This window comes from Hoplias malabaricus, chromosome 6 (genome assembly GCF_029633855.1).
Source record: "Hoplias malabaricus isolate fHopMal1 chromosome 6, fHopMal1.hap1, whole genome shotgun sequence".
In the NCBI taxonomy this organism is placed as follows: domain Eukaryota; kingdom Metazoa; phylum Chordata; class Actinopteri; order Characiformes; family Erythrinidae; genus Hoplias; species Hoplias malabaricus.
The window spans coordinates 11133996-11145849 of record NC_089805.1 but is presented as its reverse complement, the minus strand read 5'-3'; positions in this window follow the sequence as shown (position 1 = coordinate 11145849).

The window sequence follows — 11854 nt, the reverse complement described above, 5'->3', positions numbered from 1 at the left end:
GTAGGTGTTTGACAGATAGGAGTCGAGACGTGTCTGGATTTCCGGGCTGTTTACGGCGTGGAGGTATTGGTCAGTGCTGTCCGGAGTCCACCTGAGTGTGTGTTTGAGTTTGTACAGTGTGCTGGGGTGTTTCTTGTGGTCAGTTCTAATGATTCTGTTCAGATAGAGTGTGATTTGGCTGTGATCTGAGAGGGGTGTTAGTGGCTTGACCGTGAAGGCTCTGAGGAAGGCCGGGTCCAGATCGGTTATAGCGTAGTCCACCGTACTGCTGCCGAGAGCCGAGCCGTGGGTGAGCTGACCGTAGGAGTCCCCTCGTAGTCGACCGTTTACGACGTACAGACCCAGGCTTCGACAGAGCTGTAGCAGGCTCTTCCCATGAGCATTCACAGATTTGTCATAGTTTTCTCTGCGGTGGAACATTGGGAAGTGGACGTTGTTCCCTGTTATAAAGTGGTCACCGTGAGAGCTGATGAAGTCGGGCTGAGCTCCTGTCCTGGCGTTCAGGTCTCCACAGATAACCACATGTCCTTGTTTTTGGAAATGACTGATCTGTTGTTCTAAATCCAAAAAGGTTTCTTCTTTGAAATAGGGCGATTCTGCTGGGGGGATGTAGATGGCACAGAGAAATATATTTTGGGGGGTTGAGATTAACTGCTTATTAATTTTGATCCAGAGAAGATTTTCCCCTTGTTTTACTTTTTGAATCGATTGAGAAAGCTCTGATTTAAAGCTCTCTCTCTCTATCTCTCTCTCTATCTCTATCTCTATCTCTATCTCTATCTCTATCTCTTTCTCTCTCTCTTTCTCTCTCTCTCTCTCTCTCTCTTTCTCTATCTCTCTCTCCTCTCTCTTCTCTCTCTGTCTCTCTCATTCTCTCTCTTTCTCTATCTATCTCTCTCTGTCTGTCTCTCTCTCTCTTTCTCTCTCTCTCTCTCTCTCTCTCTCTTTCTTTATCTCTCTCTCTGTCTGTCTGTCTCTCTCTCTCGTTCTCTCTTCTCTCTCTCCCCTCTCTTCTCTCTCTATCTCTCTGTCTGTCTCTCTCTCTCTCTATCTCTCTCTCTTTCTATCTCTCTCTGCCTGTCTCTCTCACTCTCTCTCTTTCTCTCTCTCTCGCTCTGTCTCTGTCTCTCTCTCTCTCTCTCTCGCTCTCTCTATATCTCTCTGTCGCTCTCCCCCCCCCTCCCTCTCTCTCTCTTCCTTCCAGGTGGAGGAGTTGCAGGACTCTAACTGCCTGTGATAACCTCCAGCCTCCTCAGCACTGACCCCAATGATTTCCCCATCAGCAGCAGCTTGATGTACTGCTCCATCTGCAGCCAATCGCTCTCTGCCATCGACCGGCCGCAAATGAGCCTTCCCCAGCGCAGGCCACGAGCCGTAATTCAAAAGAGCAGCGCATTGATTGGACCTAATGTTATGAGACCTGGATGTGCACATGCTAACAAAACAGTGTTAACAAAACAAAGTGCTAGGGACGAAGTTCGGCTGCTGCTCGCAATAAACCGCAGGTGAATTGTGGAGGCTGCAAAACGTGTTTTTGTTTGGTTTGGGCCCTCGCCGGCTGCACGTTAAACCTCCTGGAGATCAAAACGAAAGCAGAACTTGCTTAAGTCACGGCCAGACATCTGTGCACAGATGTGTTCCCATTTCTTCTGAACTGAACAGCTGTAAAAGGGAGGTTTTTTCCCGCTTTGTTTCAGTAACATCCCCTACACTCTTAGGAAAAAAGGTACAGTGCAGGTACATTATTGTCACTAAATGTACAAACAGTGTATTGCACCTTTAATCGTACAGCAGTGGTACAGACTATGTTCCCTTCAGGTAGTGCTGGGCGTTATGACCAAAACAGTGACTCTCAGTATTTTTCAATATTATGAGATGTTTATTTCCCCATGAATGATTTGTTAAATACATTGATTGCGAGCAGAATTTCTGCAGTAGAGTGGTTAAGAAAGTGGCACCGTCATGTTCAGAGGGTGGCACTAAATTTGTGAAGGAATCATGTGGCAGGACAGTTGCAGTGAAAATGTAGAACCTTTTATTTAACACATTATTTTTCAACTTCAAAACTAAAGAAAAATTTTCACAACTTATGTAAACCAGCTACACTCTGTTAATGTCATCAATCGCTCACCAGTTTTTATTTTGTTTGTTTGTAATGGTGGCACGGTGGCGCAGCAGGTAGGTGTCGCAGTCACACAGCTCAAGGGACCTGGAGGTTGTGGGTTCAATTCTGCTCCGGGTGACTGTCTGTGAGGAGTGTGGTGTGTTCTCTCTGTGTCCGCGTGTGTTTCCTCCGGATGACTGTCTGTGAGGAGTGTGGTGTGTTCTCCCTGTGTCCGCGTGGGTTTCCTCCGGGTGACTGTCTGTGAGGAGTGTGGTATGTTCTCTCTGTGTCTGCGTGGGTTTCCTCCGGGTGACTGTCTGTGAGGAGTGTGGTGTGTTCTCCCTGTGTCTGTGTGGGTTTCCTCCGGGTGACTGTCTGTGAGGAGTGTGGTGTGTTCTCCCTGTGTCTGCGTGGGTTTCCTCCGGGTGACTGTCTGTGAGGAGTGTGGTATGTTCTCTCTGTGTCTGCGTGGGTTTCCTCCGGGTGACTGTCTGTGAGGAGTGTGGTGTGTTCTCCCTGTGTCTGTGTGGGTTTCCTCCGGGTGACTGTCTGTGAGGAGTGTGGTGTGTTCTCCCTGTGTCTGCGTAGGTTTCCTCCGGGTGCTCCGGTTCCTCCCACAGTCCAAGAACACACGTTGATTGGCGACTCAAAAGTGACTGTAGGTGAATGTGTGACTGTGAGTGAATGTGTGAGTGTGTGTGTTGCCCTGTGAAGGACTGGCGCCCCCTCCAAGGTGTATTCCTTGCCTTGTGCCCAATGATTCCAGGTAGGCTCTGGACCCACCAAGACCCTGAATTGGATAAGGGTTACAGATAATGGATGGATGTTTGTTTGTATTTAAACAAATAAGAGGTATTTAAATATAAAGTAGCCAGGACTTGTTAAAGGTTGTATTGCACTGAAGAATTCCCAAATATCTTCATCAAATATTTAAACAAATAAATAATAACAATAATCATAAGTGGCAACAATGTGCAACCCCCTGCAGTGACACTGTTGACACTTTAGCTCCACAGCATTTGCAGTAAGTGTTTGTTTGGTCCACGTCTGAACTTTTAAACCCGAAGTGCCTCCAGACACAGACACGGCTCTGTTTTTCAGTAAAAGTTCTTCTGGTCGTCATCTTCTTCTTCAATGTCTGGTACAACTTCTGGTTCAGAACTTCCCCTGTCCATTTTCATCGCGCTCAACAACTCCATGCTCCACTCCATGGGTATTTAGCAGCGCCGCAGTCAATCACGTCCCCTGTGAAACAAGTTACCACCGCGCCGAGTTCTGGACGTGGTTAGGCTTTTTAAGCTGGTGTGGCTTCTATGTGAAAAAATCATATAATGACAAAAATGACCGGGATGGTTTTTCTGAGAGTGTACTTCTCTGAGAAGGCCTGACACTAGAGGATTGAATATTGCTGTGAGAATTTGATGCCACAAACACATTACTGAGGTGAGGTGCTGATGTTGGAGGATTAGTTCTGGAACAGAATCACCACTGCAACACATCCCAAAGGTAATGGATGGATCATTCTGGTTCTACTGCTTACTCACTCACTCTTTCTCTTTCTCTCTCTCTCTCTCTCTCTCTCTCTGTCTCTGTCTCTGTCTCTCTCTCTCTCTCTCTCTCTCTCTCTCTCTCTCTCTCTCTCTCTCTCTCTCACAGACCTGTGTGTAGTGTCTTGTGTCTCTCAGATCTACACTTTTATCTGATGAAGTTTAACAGCTTCTGCCACTGACAGGTAAATAACACCCTCTGAACTTGTTTATAAAAAGTCCAGTCTGTCAGCAGTATTTCTGGATTTGTGCAGCCCCTCAGCAGAGAGATGACAGGAATAATCCCCCCTAAAGGGACAGACAGTACACTACAGAAATCAATATTTACGAATGACCCCTTTCAGATTTCCTTCAGGAGACACGGCCTTCAGGAGACCTCCTCAAAATAAGCTGATCATATCTCTGACAGCTCCGCAATGAGCTTCACGTCTCTCTCTCCGTCTCTCTCTCTCTCTCTCTCTCTCTCTCTGTCTGAGTCACTCTCTCTTTCTCTCTCTCACTGTCTGTCTGTCTCTCTGTCTGAGTCACCCTCTCTCTCTGTCTCTCTCTCTGTCTGAGTCACTCTCTCTTTCTCTCTCTCACTCTGTCTGTCTGTCTCTCTGTCTGAGTCACTCTCTCTCTCTCTCTCTCTCTTGCTCTCTGTCTATCTATCTTGCTTTCTCTCTCTCTCTATTCATATCTAATTAGTGCATATTATTTATGATGAAGTCCAAAAGGAATAATATACTACTCAGTGCAATCGAAAATTGAAAAATAATTCACATAATGAGTGGAGGAGATGGGGTGGGGGGTGTGAGCGTGGGGAAGGGGGCTCTAAATCTGGGTGTTTTTTTTTGGAGTGGGATCACTTTGGAGTGTGTTCAATGTGATGGAGTGTGTTCATCATTAGAAGCGTATAGGAAAGGTCAGTTGAACAAGAAGCTGAAGGGCCTTACACAAGTGAAATATTGTGTAAGTCTGCCCCCTGCTGGTAGAGAGTATAGACTGCATTCAGTGTAAAAAACAAACAAACAAAATAAATAAACACAGTTTTCTTAACTTGTGTTTGTTTAATAAAGGCATTTATAAACGTCACTTTATATTTTTATGAAGAAGGGATAGCACCATCCCTTTGTGAATTACACAAAGCTGCTGACCCCCATCTCTCTCTCTCTCTCTCTCTCTCTCTCTCTCTCATTTCTCTCTCTCTCTCTCTCATTTCTCTCTCTCATCTCTCTCTCTCTCTCTCTCTCTCTCTCTCTCTCTCATTTCTCTCTCTCTCTCTCTCATTTCTCTCTCTCATCTCTCTCTCTCTCATCTCTCTCTCTCTCATTTCTCTCATCTCTCTCTCTCTCTCTCATTTCTCTCTCTCTCTCATCTCTCTCTCTCTCTCTCACTCTCATCTCTCTCTCTCTCATCTCTCTCTCTCTCTCTCATTTCTCTCTCTCTCATCTCTCTCTCTCTCACTCTCATCTCTCTCTCTCTCATCTCTCTCTCATCTCTCTCTCTCTCTCTCTCTCTCTCTCTATTGGTCTGAGTGAGTTAAATCTAATCTCCTCTCACACTTCTGAAGAGGTGTATCTCTCCCTCTCTCTTTCCCCATCTCTAGTGCCATTATCACTTCTCTTGGATTGATCCTTGTGCTATTTTTGATCTTCTGTTTAGAGCTCTCTCTGTAAGTGTTGGGGAAGACTGTGGTCAGTCTGCAGTCCTCTGATTGCTGTTTTTTTAAACGTGTGTGTCACCTAAATATGAAAGCATGGGATAAAATGAGCCGTTTTGATTCTGCTCTGCTTCTGAGAATTGCCCCGCCCCCTCATCTGAGTCTGTCCAATCACCCGCCGCGTTTATGTGAGAGCGCAAAGACGAGGTTAAACACAGTAAAACATATACAACAAGATTCAGAGAAATAAGAGCACTGAGTAAAAACGGAGAAAATGAGAACGAAGAAGAAAAAGAACCCAGAGAAAATCTGCTCCTCGCTCCTCACTGCTGTGCACTCAGGGTCGGGGTGAACAGCGAGCGGCTCATTATCATTTAAAAGAACAGGTGCTGAAAGCGGGCGTTCTGAACAGGGCTGTTTACACAGGGGAGAACACTGCTGTGGGGCTTTGACCAAAAAAGATCCAGAACAGTGTTCCCTTGTAGAAAAGAGGAGGCTATTTCCCTTTTAAAAGGAACCTGAGGTTGAGGGGATGCTGGATTGAACAGAACGTCTGTCTCACCCCCAGCACTTTTCAAAGCGCTGCTGTCCATTGATAAACAATTAACATCCAAAAATAGTAACTTTATAGAAGAAGGTAAAAAAAAAACTTCATATATTTTAATAGAGGGCAATGTATTTTATTGTGATTAATTTTAGAGCATATCTATTGATTGATTCGTTCATTCATTATCTGTAACCGCTTATCCAATTCAGGGTCGCGGTGGGTCCAGAGCCTACCTGGAATCATTGGGCGCAAGGCGGGAATACACCCTGGAGGGGGCGCCAGTCCTCCACAGGGCAACACAGACACACACACACATTCACTCACACACTCACACCTACGGACACTTTTGGAGTCGCCAATCCACCTACCAACGTGTGTTTAGGGACTGTGGGAGGAAACCCACGCGGACACGGGGAGAACACACCAACTCCTCACAGACAGTCACCCGGAGCAGGAATTGAACCCACAACCTCCAGGTTCCCGGAGCTGTGTGACTGCGACACTACCTGCTGCTCCACCGTGCCACCCTTCTATTGATTCATCCATCATTAAATTTTCCCAGAATGTGAAGAACAACTGCTGTGTTTTTGTATGTGAAAATATAGTAAACTAAAAATCAACAAAAGTGGAGATACATGTTTTTCATTGGACAGCAATGAAAGCTCAGTCATGTTCATGTGTTCCCCGAGTTCTTCAACTGCCAAAAGTACCTACAGAAAGTGTGCAAGTGTGAGATTCTCAGCCTTTTTCATTCTCCTATGCCTTTAAAAATTGTGTAGTGCTCCCAAGGCTTGTTTATAATTATCTCTTCTTCTTCACTGATCCTTCTACTCTCCAGACTTAAGTACTTTATCTGACACTGTAATCCATACCTCATTCAAACCTTCTCTCTCCCACACAGCCCCTGTGTCCTGAATACCAATAGACTTCAGTGTGTTGGCCTCGGTAAACAAAAATCTTCATTCAACACTGAGACAATCGTGGCGTCCCTCAGGGCTCAGTCCTTGGCCCAATTACGTTACATTACCTATAGCCATGGTCTTCATTTTCATTGCTATGCTGACCATACTCACATCTATGAAGGTGCCGAAGCTATCATTGTCCTGTTGTCCTCCTGCCGTGAGAGTTCTGTAATCATGAGATTAAAGGCTAGTGTCGCTGCCACACACAGCTCCCGTGGTGAAGAGTGTCATGTCTTCTCTCTGTGTGTGCATGGGTTTCCTCCAGGTGCTTGTTTTCCTCTCACAATTCAGACACATATAATCACAAGGAGGATTGAGTGTGTGACACTCTCCACAGGTGTGAGTGTGTGAGTGACTGGGTGAGTGTATGAATGACAGGGTGAGTGTGTGAGTAATTGTATGAGTGTGTGAGTGACTGGGTGATTGTGTGAAACTGTCCACAGGTGTGAGTGTGTGAGTGACTGTGTGAGTGTGTGAGTGACTGGGTGAGTGAGTGAGTGACTGGGTGAGTGTATGAAACTGTCCACAGGTGTGAGTGTGTGAAACTGATCACAGGTGTGAGTGTGTGAGTGACTGGGTGTGTGAGTGAGTGACTGGGTGAGTTTGTGAGCAACTGGGTGATTGTTTGAAACTGCCCACAGATGTGTGTCTGTGAGTGACTGGGTGAGTGTGTGAGTAACAGGGTAATTGTGTGAGTGACTGGGTGAGTGTGTGAGTAACTGGGTGAGTATATGAAACTGTCCACAGGTGTGACTGTATGACTGGCTGGGTAAGTGAGTGAGTGACTGTGTGAGTCTATAAACTGTCCACAGGTGTGAGTGTGTGAGTGACTAGGTGAGTGTGTGAGTGACTGGGTGAGTGAGTGAGTGACAGGGTGAGTCTATGAAACTGTTCACAGGTGTGAGTGTGTGAGTGACAGGGTGAGTGTGTGAAACTATCCACAGGTGTGAGTGACTGGGTGAGTGTGTGAGTTACTGGGTGAGTGTGTGAGTGACTGGGTGATTGTGTGAAACTGTCCACAGATGTGTGTGTGTGAGTGACTGGGTGAGTGTGTGAGTGACAGGGTGAGTCTCTGAAACTGTACACAGGTGTGAGTGTGTGAGTGACAGGGTGAGTGTGTGAAACTGTCCACAGGTGTGAGTGTTTGAGTGAGTGAGTGACTGGGTGAGTGTGAATGTGTGACATGTGCATGTGAGTGACTGGATTATTTTGTAAGCTTCCACTCACTCACGCGCTCATGTCTGTGAACGTTGTCACACAGTGTATGAGTGACTGAGTGAGTGTGTGATGCTCAGTGATTGACTGGCCCCCTGCCTTGTGCCCATTGATCTTCAGTAGCCTCTGAACCCACTACAAACTTGATGAGGATGAAACACTTACAGAAAATGAATGAATGAATGAATGAATGAATGGTGTACATGTTCTCCTTTGTTGTTCCAGTGAAACACCCTGCAGCAAAAGCCCCATAAATAACTTCTCCAGACAAGACACCGTATTTAATAAAGTCTCAATGTGCTCAGAGCCGTCACGTTGCGTAACGCAAATCAGCCGCAGAGCTTTAGATCTGTGTTGAATCTAGAGCTTATAATAATATGGAGAGTCACACTCAGACCTTCATAGCAATCCCCATCCTCCTGTATGTGATGAGCTAAAGCCTCTGGTCGGCTTTCACAACCAAGGGGAAGTTATACAATCCATTATATTTCATCACGGAGAAGAGAGATGAGAAAAAAAGGGAGGAACAGGGCGTTTTTATCCCCCTGTTTGTGCCCTTTCTGTCTCACCGACGGATATTTCTTCTCCTGTCCTCGTAATGACGTCCTTTAAATGGAATCTATTGAAGTCATTTATCTTAATGGCCAGAGCACATTAAAGAAATGATGGTTCATATTCAGTGCTGAGTGAGGATCAAGTCCTAATGGCAGGGCAAGGTGAGAGGCGGGGAGTAGAGAGGGGCATAAAATGATGATAATGACATTTTCCGGCCGAATGACATTTCAGCTCCGTGTGTTGTCATGATTCCGTCTTCAAACTCAGACGTTACTTAAACACAGAGGACAATTTATACAGTTTTAAGCCTAAGAAAGGGTTAATGCTGGGTTTATGCAAATCAAAAATGTCACTCGAATAAAGAGAAGTCAAAGTGCAGTAATGGCTCCGTCTCGTCGCTCCGCCACCGTATTTTTCTCTTAAAATTACAGCTACAAAATCATTGTGAAGCACCTCTGAGCTGTAACAGGGAGAATAGCGCCTCTGTTGTTTGTTACTTTGGACTCTGCACTGCAGAAACTGCTCTGTGTAATTTTTGAAGGAGACTAGGAAGCCACAGCCCCCTCCCTCCACCATCAAAGTAAATTACTATCTGAATCTCTAGTGGAAGTGTAGGCGCAATAATACCAGTCTTATTTATTGTGCCTTTAAAACAAACAAAAAATAAATAAATAAAAGTGGGACTTGATTTTGTACGAGTGGATCAGACACAGCAGAGATTTTAATCCCTGTGTCCACTGATGAAGGACTAGAGGACGCTGTGCAGCGACCGATGAGCTACTGTCTCTGACTTTACATCTACAAGGTGGACCAATGAGGGAGGGGTGTCTCACAGAGTGGACAGAGAGTGGACACAGGGTTTAAAAACTCCAGCAGCTACCGCTGTGTCTGATTCACTCGCACCAGCACAACACACACTAACACACCACTGTTAGTTCAAAACCCAAATCATGCCTGAACTGTGGGAGTCCTGAGAAGTGAGGAACAGGGAGAAAGGTTTATTAACAAAGTATGCAGAGCAACAAATGTCACTTCCTGTGTGGTCAGCGGAGTGGACCGTGAGTGAAGGAACAAGGGGGTTGTTGAAAGGTTTTGGCTGATGGGTGTATATCTGTTTTCACAATCCAAAGTTCACAGTGCAAACAGTAAGTGCTGGGTTTTATATCATTCACAAAGAAAAAAATAGACACACAAGGACAAATATAAGGACAAGAAGGGACATTATATACAGTATAGGACATTGTCTCTGGTTTTACGGTGGCAAAGATCAAACGAGTTTCCAGTTTCCACTTGATTGTTCACGACTATCATGTGCTGTCACACATCTTTGGAGTTTGATGGTGAGTGAAAGCCTGTGCCTCATGCACTTACACAGAGGGAGACGTTCCCTGCTCGGTAGGATCACAGTGACCCATCTCACACACACACACATACACACACACACACACACACACACACACACTCAGAGATGTAATGACGAATCCTTTTAACTCTCTTGTTCACTCCAAAGCCCAGGACCCAGAGGCTTGAATCCCAGTGCCTCTGCTCGACTCCCGTATCCATGACGACGGTGTATCTCAAGACATGGTCTCCACACACACACACCACAAACATGAACTTTAGTGAATTGTACGAAAAAACGAAGTATTACCAAGCAAACAAGCCAAACTCCATTCCAACTCATCCCCGAGGCAGGGTTCAGTCACTAAGGGTGGGACCCAGTAAACTCCAGGTCATGTGTTGTTGCTCCAGTGTACCAGTTCATTTCAAGCCATTCTGTGGAGATTGTGCAAGCTGTGTGCTCACAGTTAAACATCAGTGTCCACATTTACATTTACCAGGAGTGTCCATACACTTATAGGAACCTCTTGCACTTTTCCACTGCATGGTCCTTTCTCTACTTTACTCTACTTTTCTCCTCCTCCACCAGGTGAATCAGGTCCTGGTTCTGGAAGCAGGTTCTTGTTTAGTGGCTGTTCTCTCGTGGTTCAGAGCGAGCCGAGTAGGGACTAAACCGTGGCGTGTAAACCTTGCAGAGCGCTGATTGTCCAGAGAGAGTCGTTACTCTACGCCACGTAGCGCAGACGTCCAGCACCAACTCTCCATCTGTAAAATCTCCAGCTGCAGCAGAGATCACGTTTGTTTTTATCCAATTCACAACGGCAGCTCGTACAATTACGCCATGGTGTTTTGAAGAGGTTCAAACGCTCCTTGGATCGGTGGCCGACGAAAAAATCCAGCGAGAGCTGCAACAAGGAAGGAACAAACTCTACTGATCTGTCTGAACTGATGACAGAGCTGTGTTCAGTCCCAAACAACAACAACAACAACAACAACACATATTTAACCTTAATGGTGGTTTGCAAAGCCCATTGTTCCTGTTAGAGACGGGGTCTTCAGACATTACAAGCTACAATTTTGTGGGGAGCTGTGTTAATGGAAAACCAACCAGGGACCAGGGACCAAACAGACAGTACAAGTCCAGTAGAGTAGGGACCATGCAGCGGAAAAGCACCATTAGTGTTCATCTGCAGAGACCAGTTTCATTGAACACTACTCTTCTGTGAAACAGAAACTTCATTTCTTCACGCATGTTTCTTCAATTATAGTATATAAAGCATACATACATGCAGACACACACACATGCACACACACACACTGAATTCTGCAGTCTACTGTCTAAGCCTAATGTTGTAATCTTTTTTTTAATATATATTCACTAATCACCATGTTCAATAACATCACATCTCAGCTGCAGAGTCTCAGGGTCCTGGGTGGGAGTCTGTGTCTGTGAGGAGTGTGTTGTGTTCCCCCTGTGTCTGAGTGGGTTTCTTCCAGCTATTCAGATTTCTTCTCACAGTCCAAAAACACACTTGTTTGTATGTGGTGTGGCTGTGAGGGACTGGGTGAGTGTGTGAAACTGTCCACAGGTGTGAGTGTGTGAGTGACTGGGTGAGTGTGTGAGTGACTGGGTGAGTGTGTGATACTGTCCACAGGTGTGAGTGACTGGGTGAGTGTGTGAGTGACTGGGTGAGTGTGTGATACTGTCCACAGGTGTGAGTGACTGGATGAGTGTGTGAAACTGTCCACAGGTGTGAGTGTGTGAGTGACTGGATGAGTGTGTGAAACTGTCCACAGCTGTGAGTGTGTGAGTGACTGGGTGAGTGTGTGATACTGTCCACAGGTGTGAGTGTGTGAGTGACTGGGTGAGTGTGTGAAATTGTCCACAGGTGTGAGTGACTAGGTGAGTGTGTGAGTGACTGGGTGAGTGACTGGGTGAGT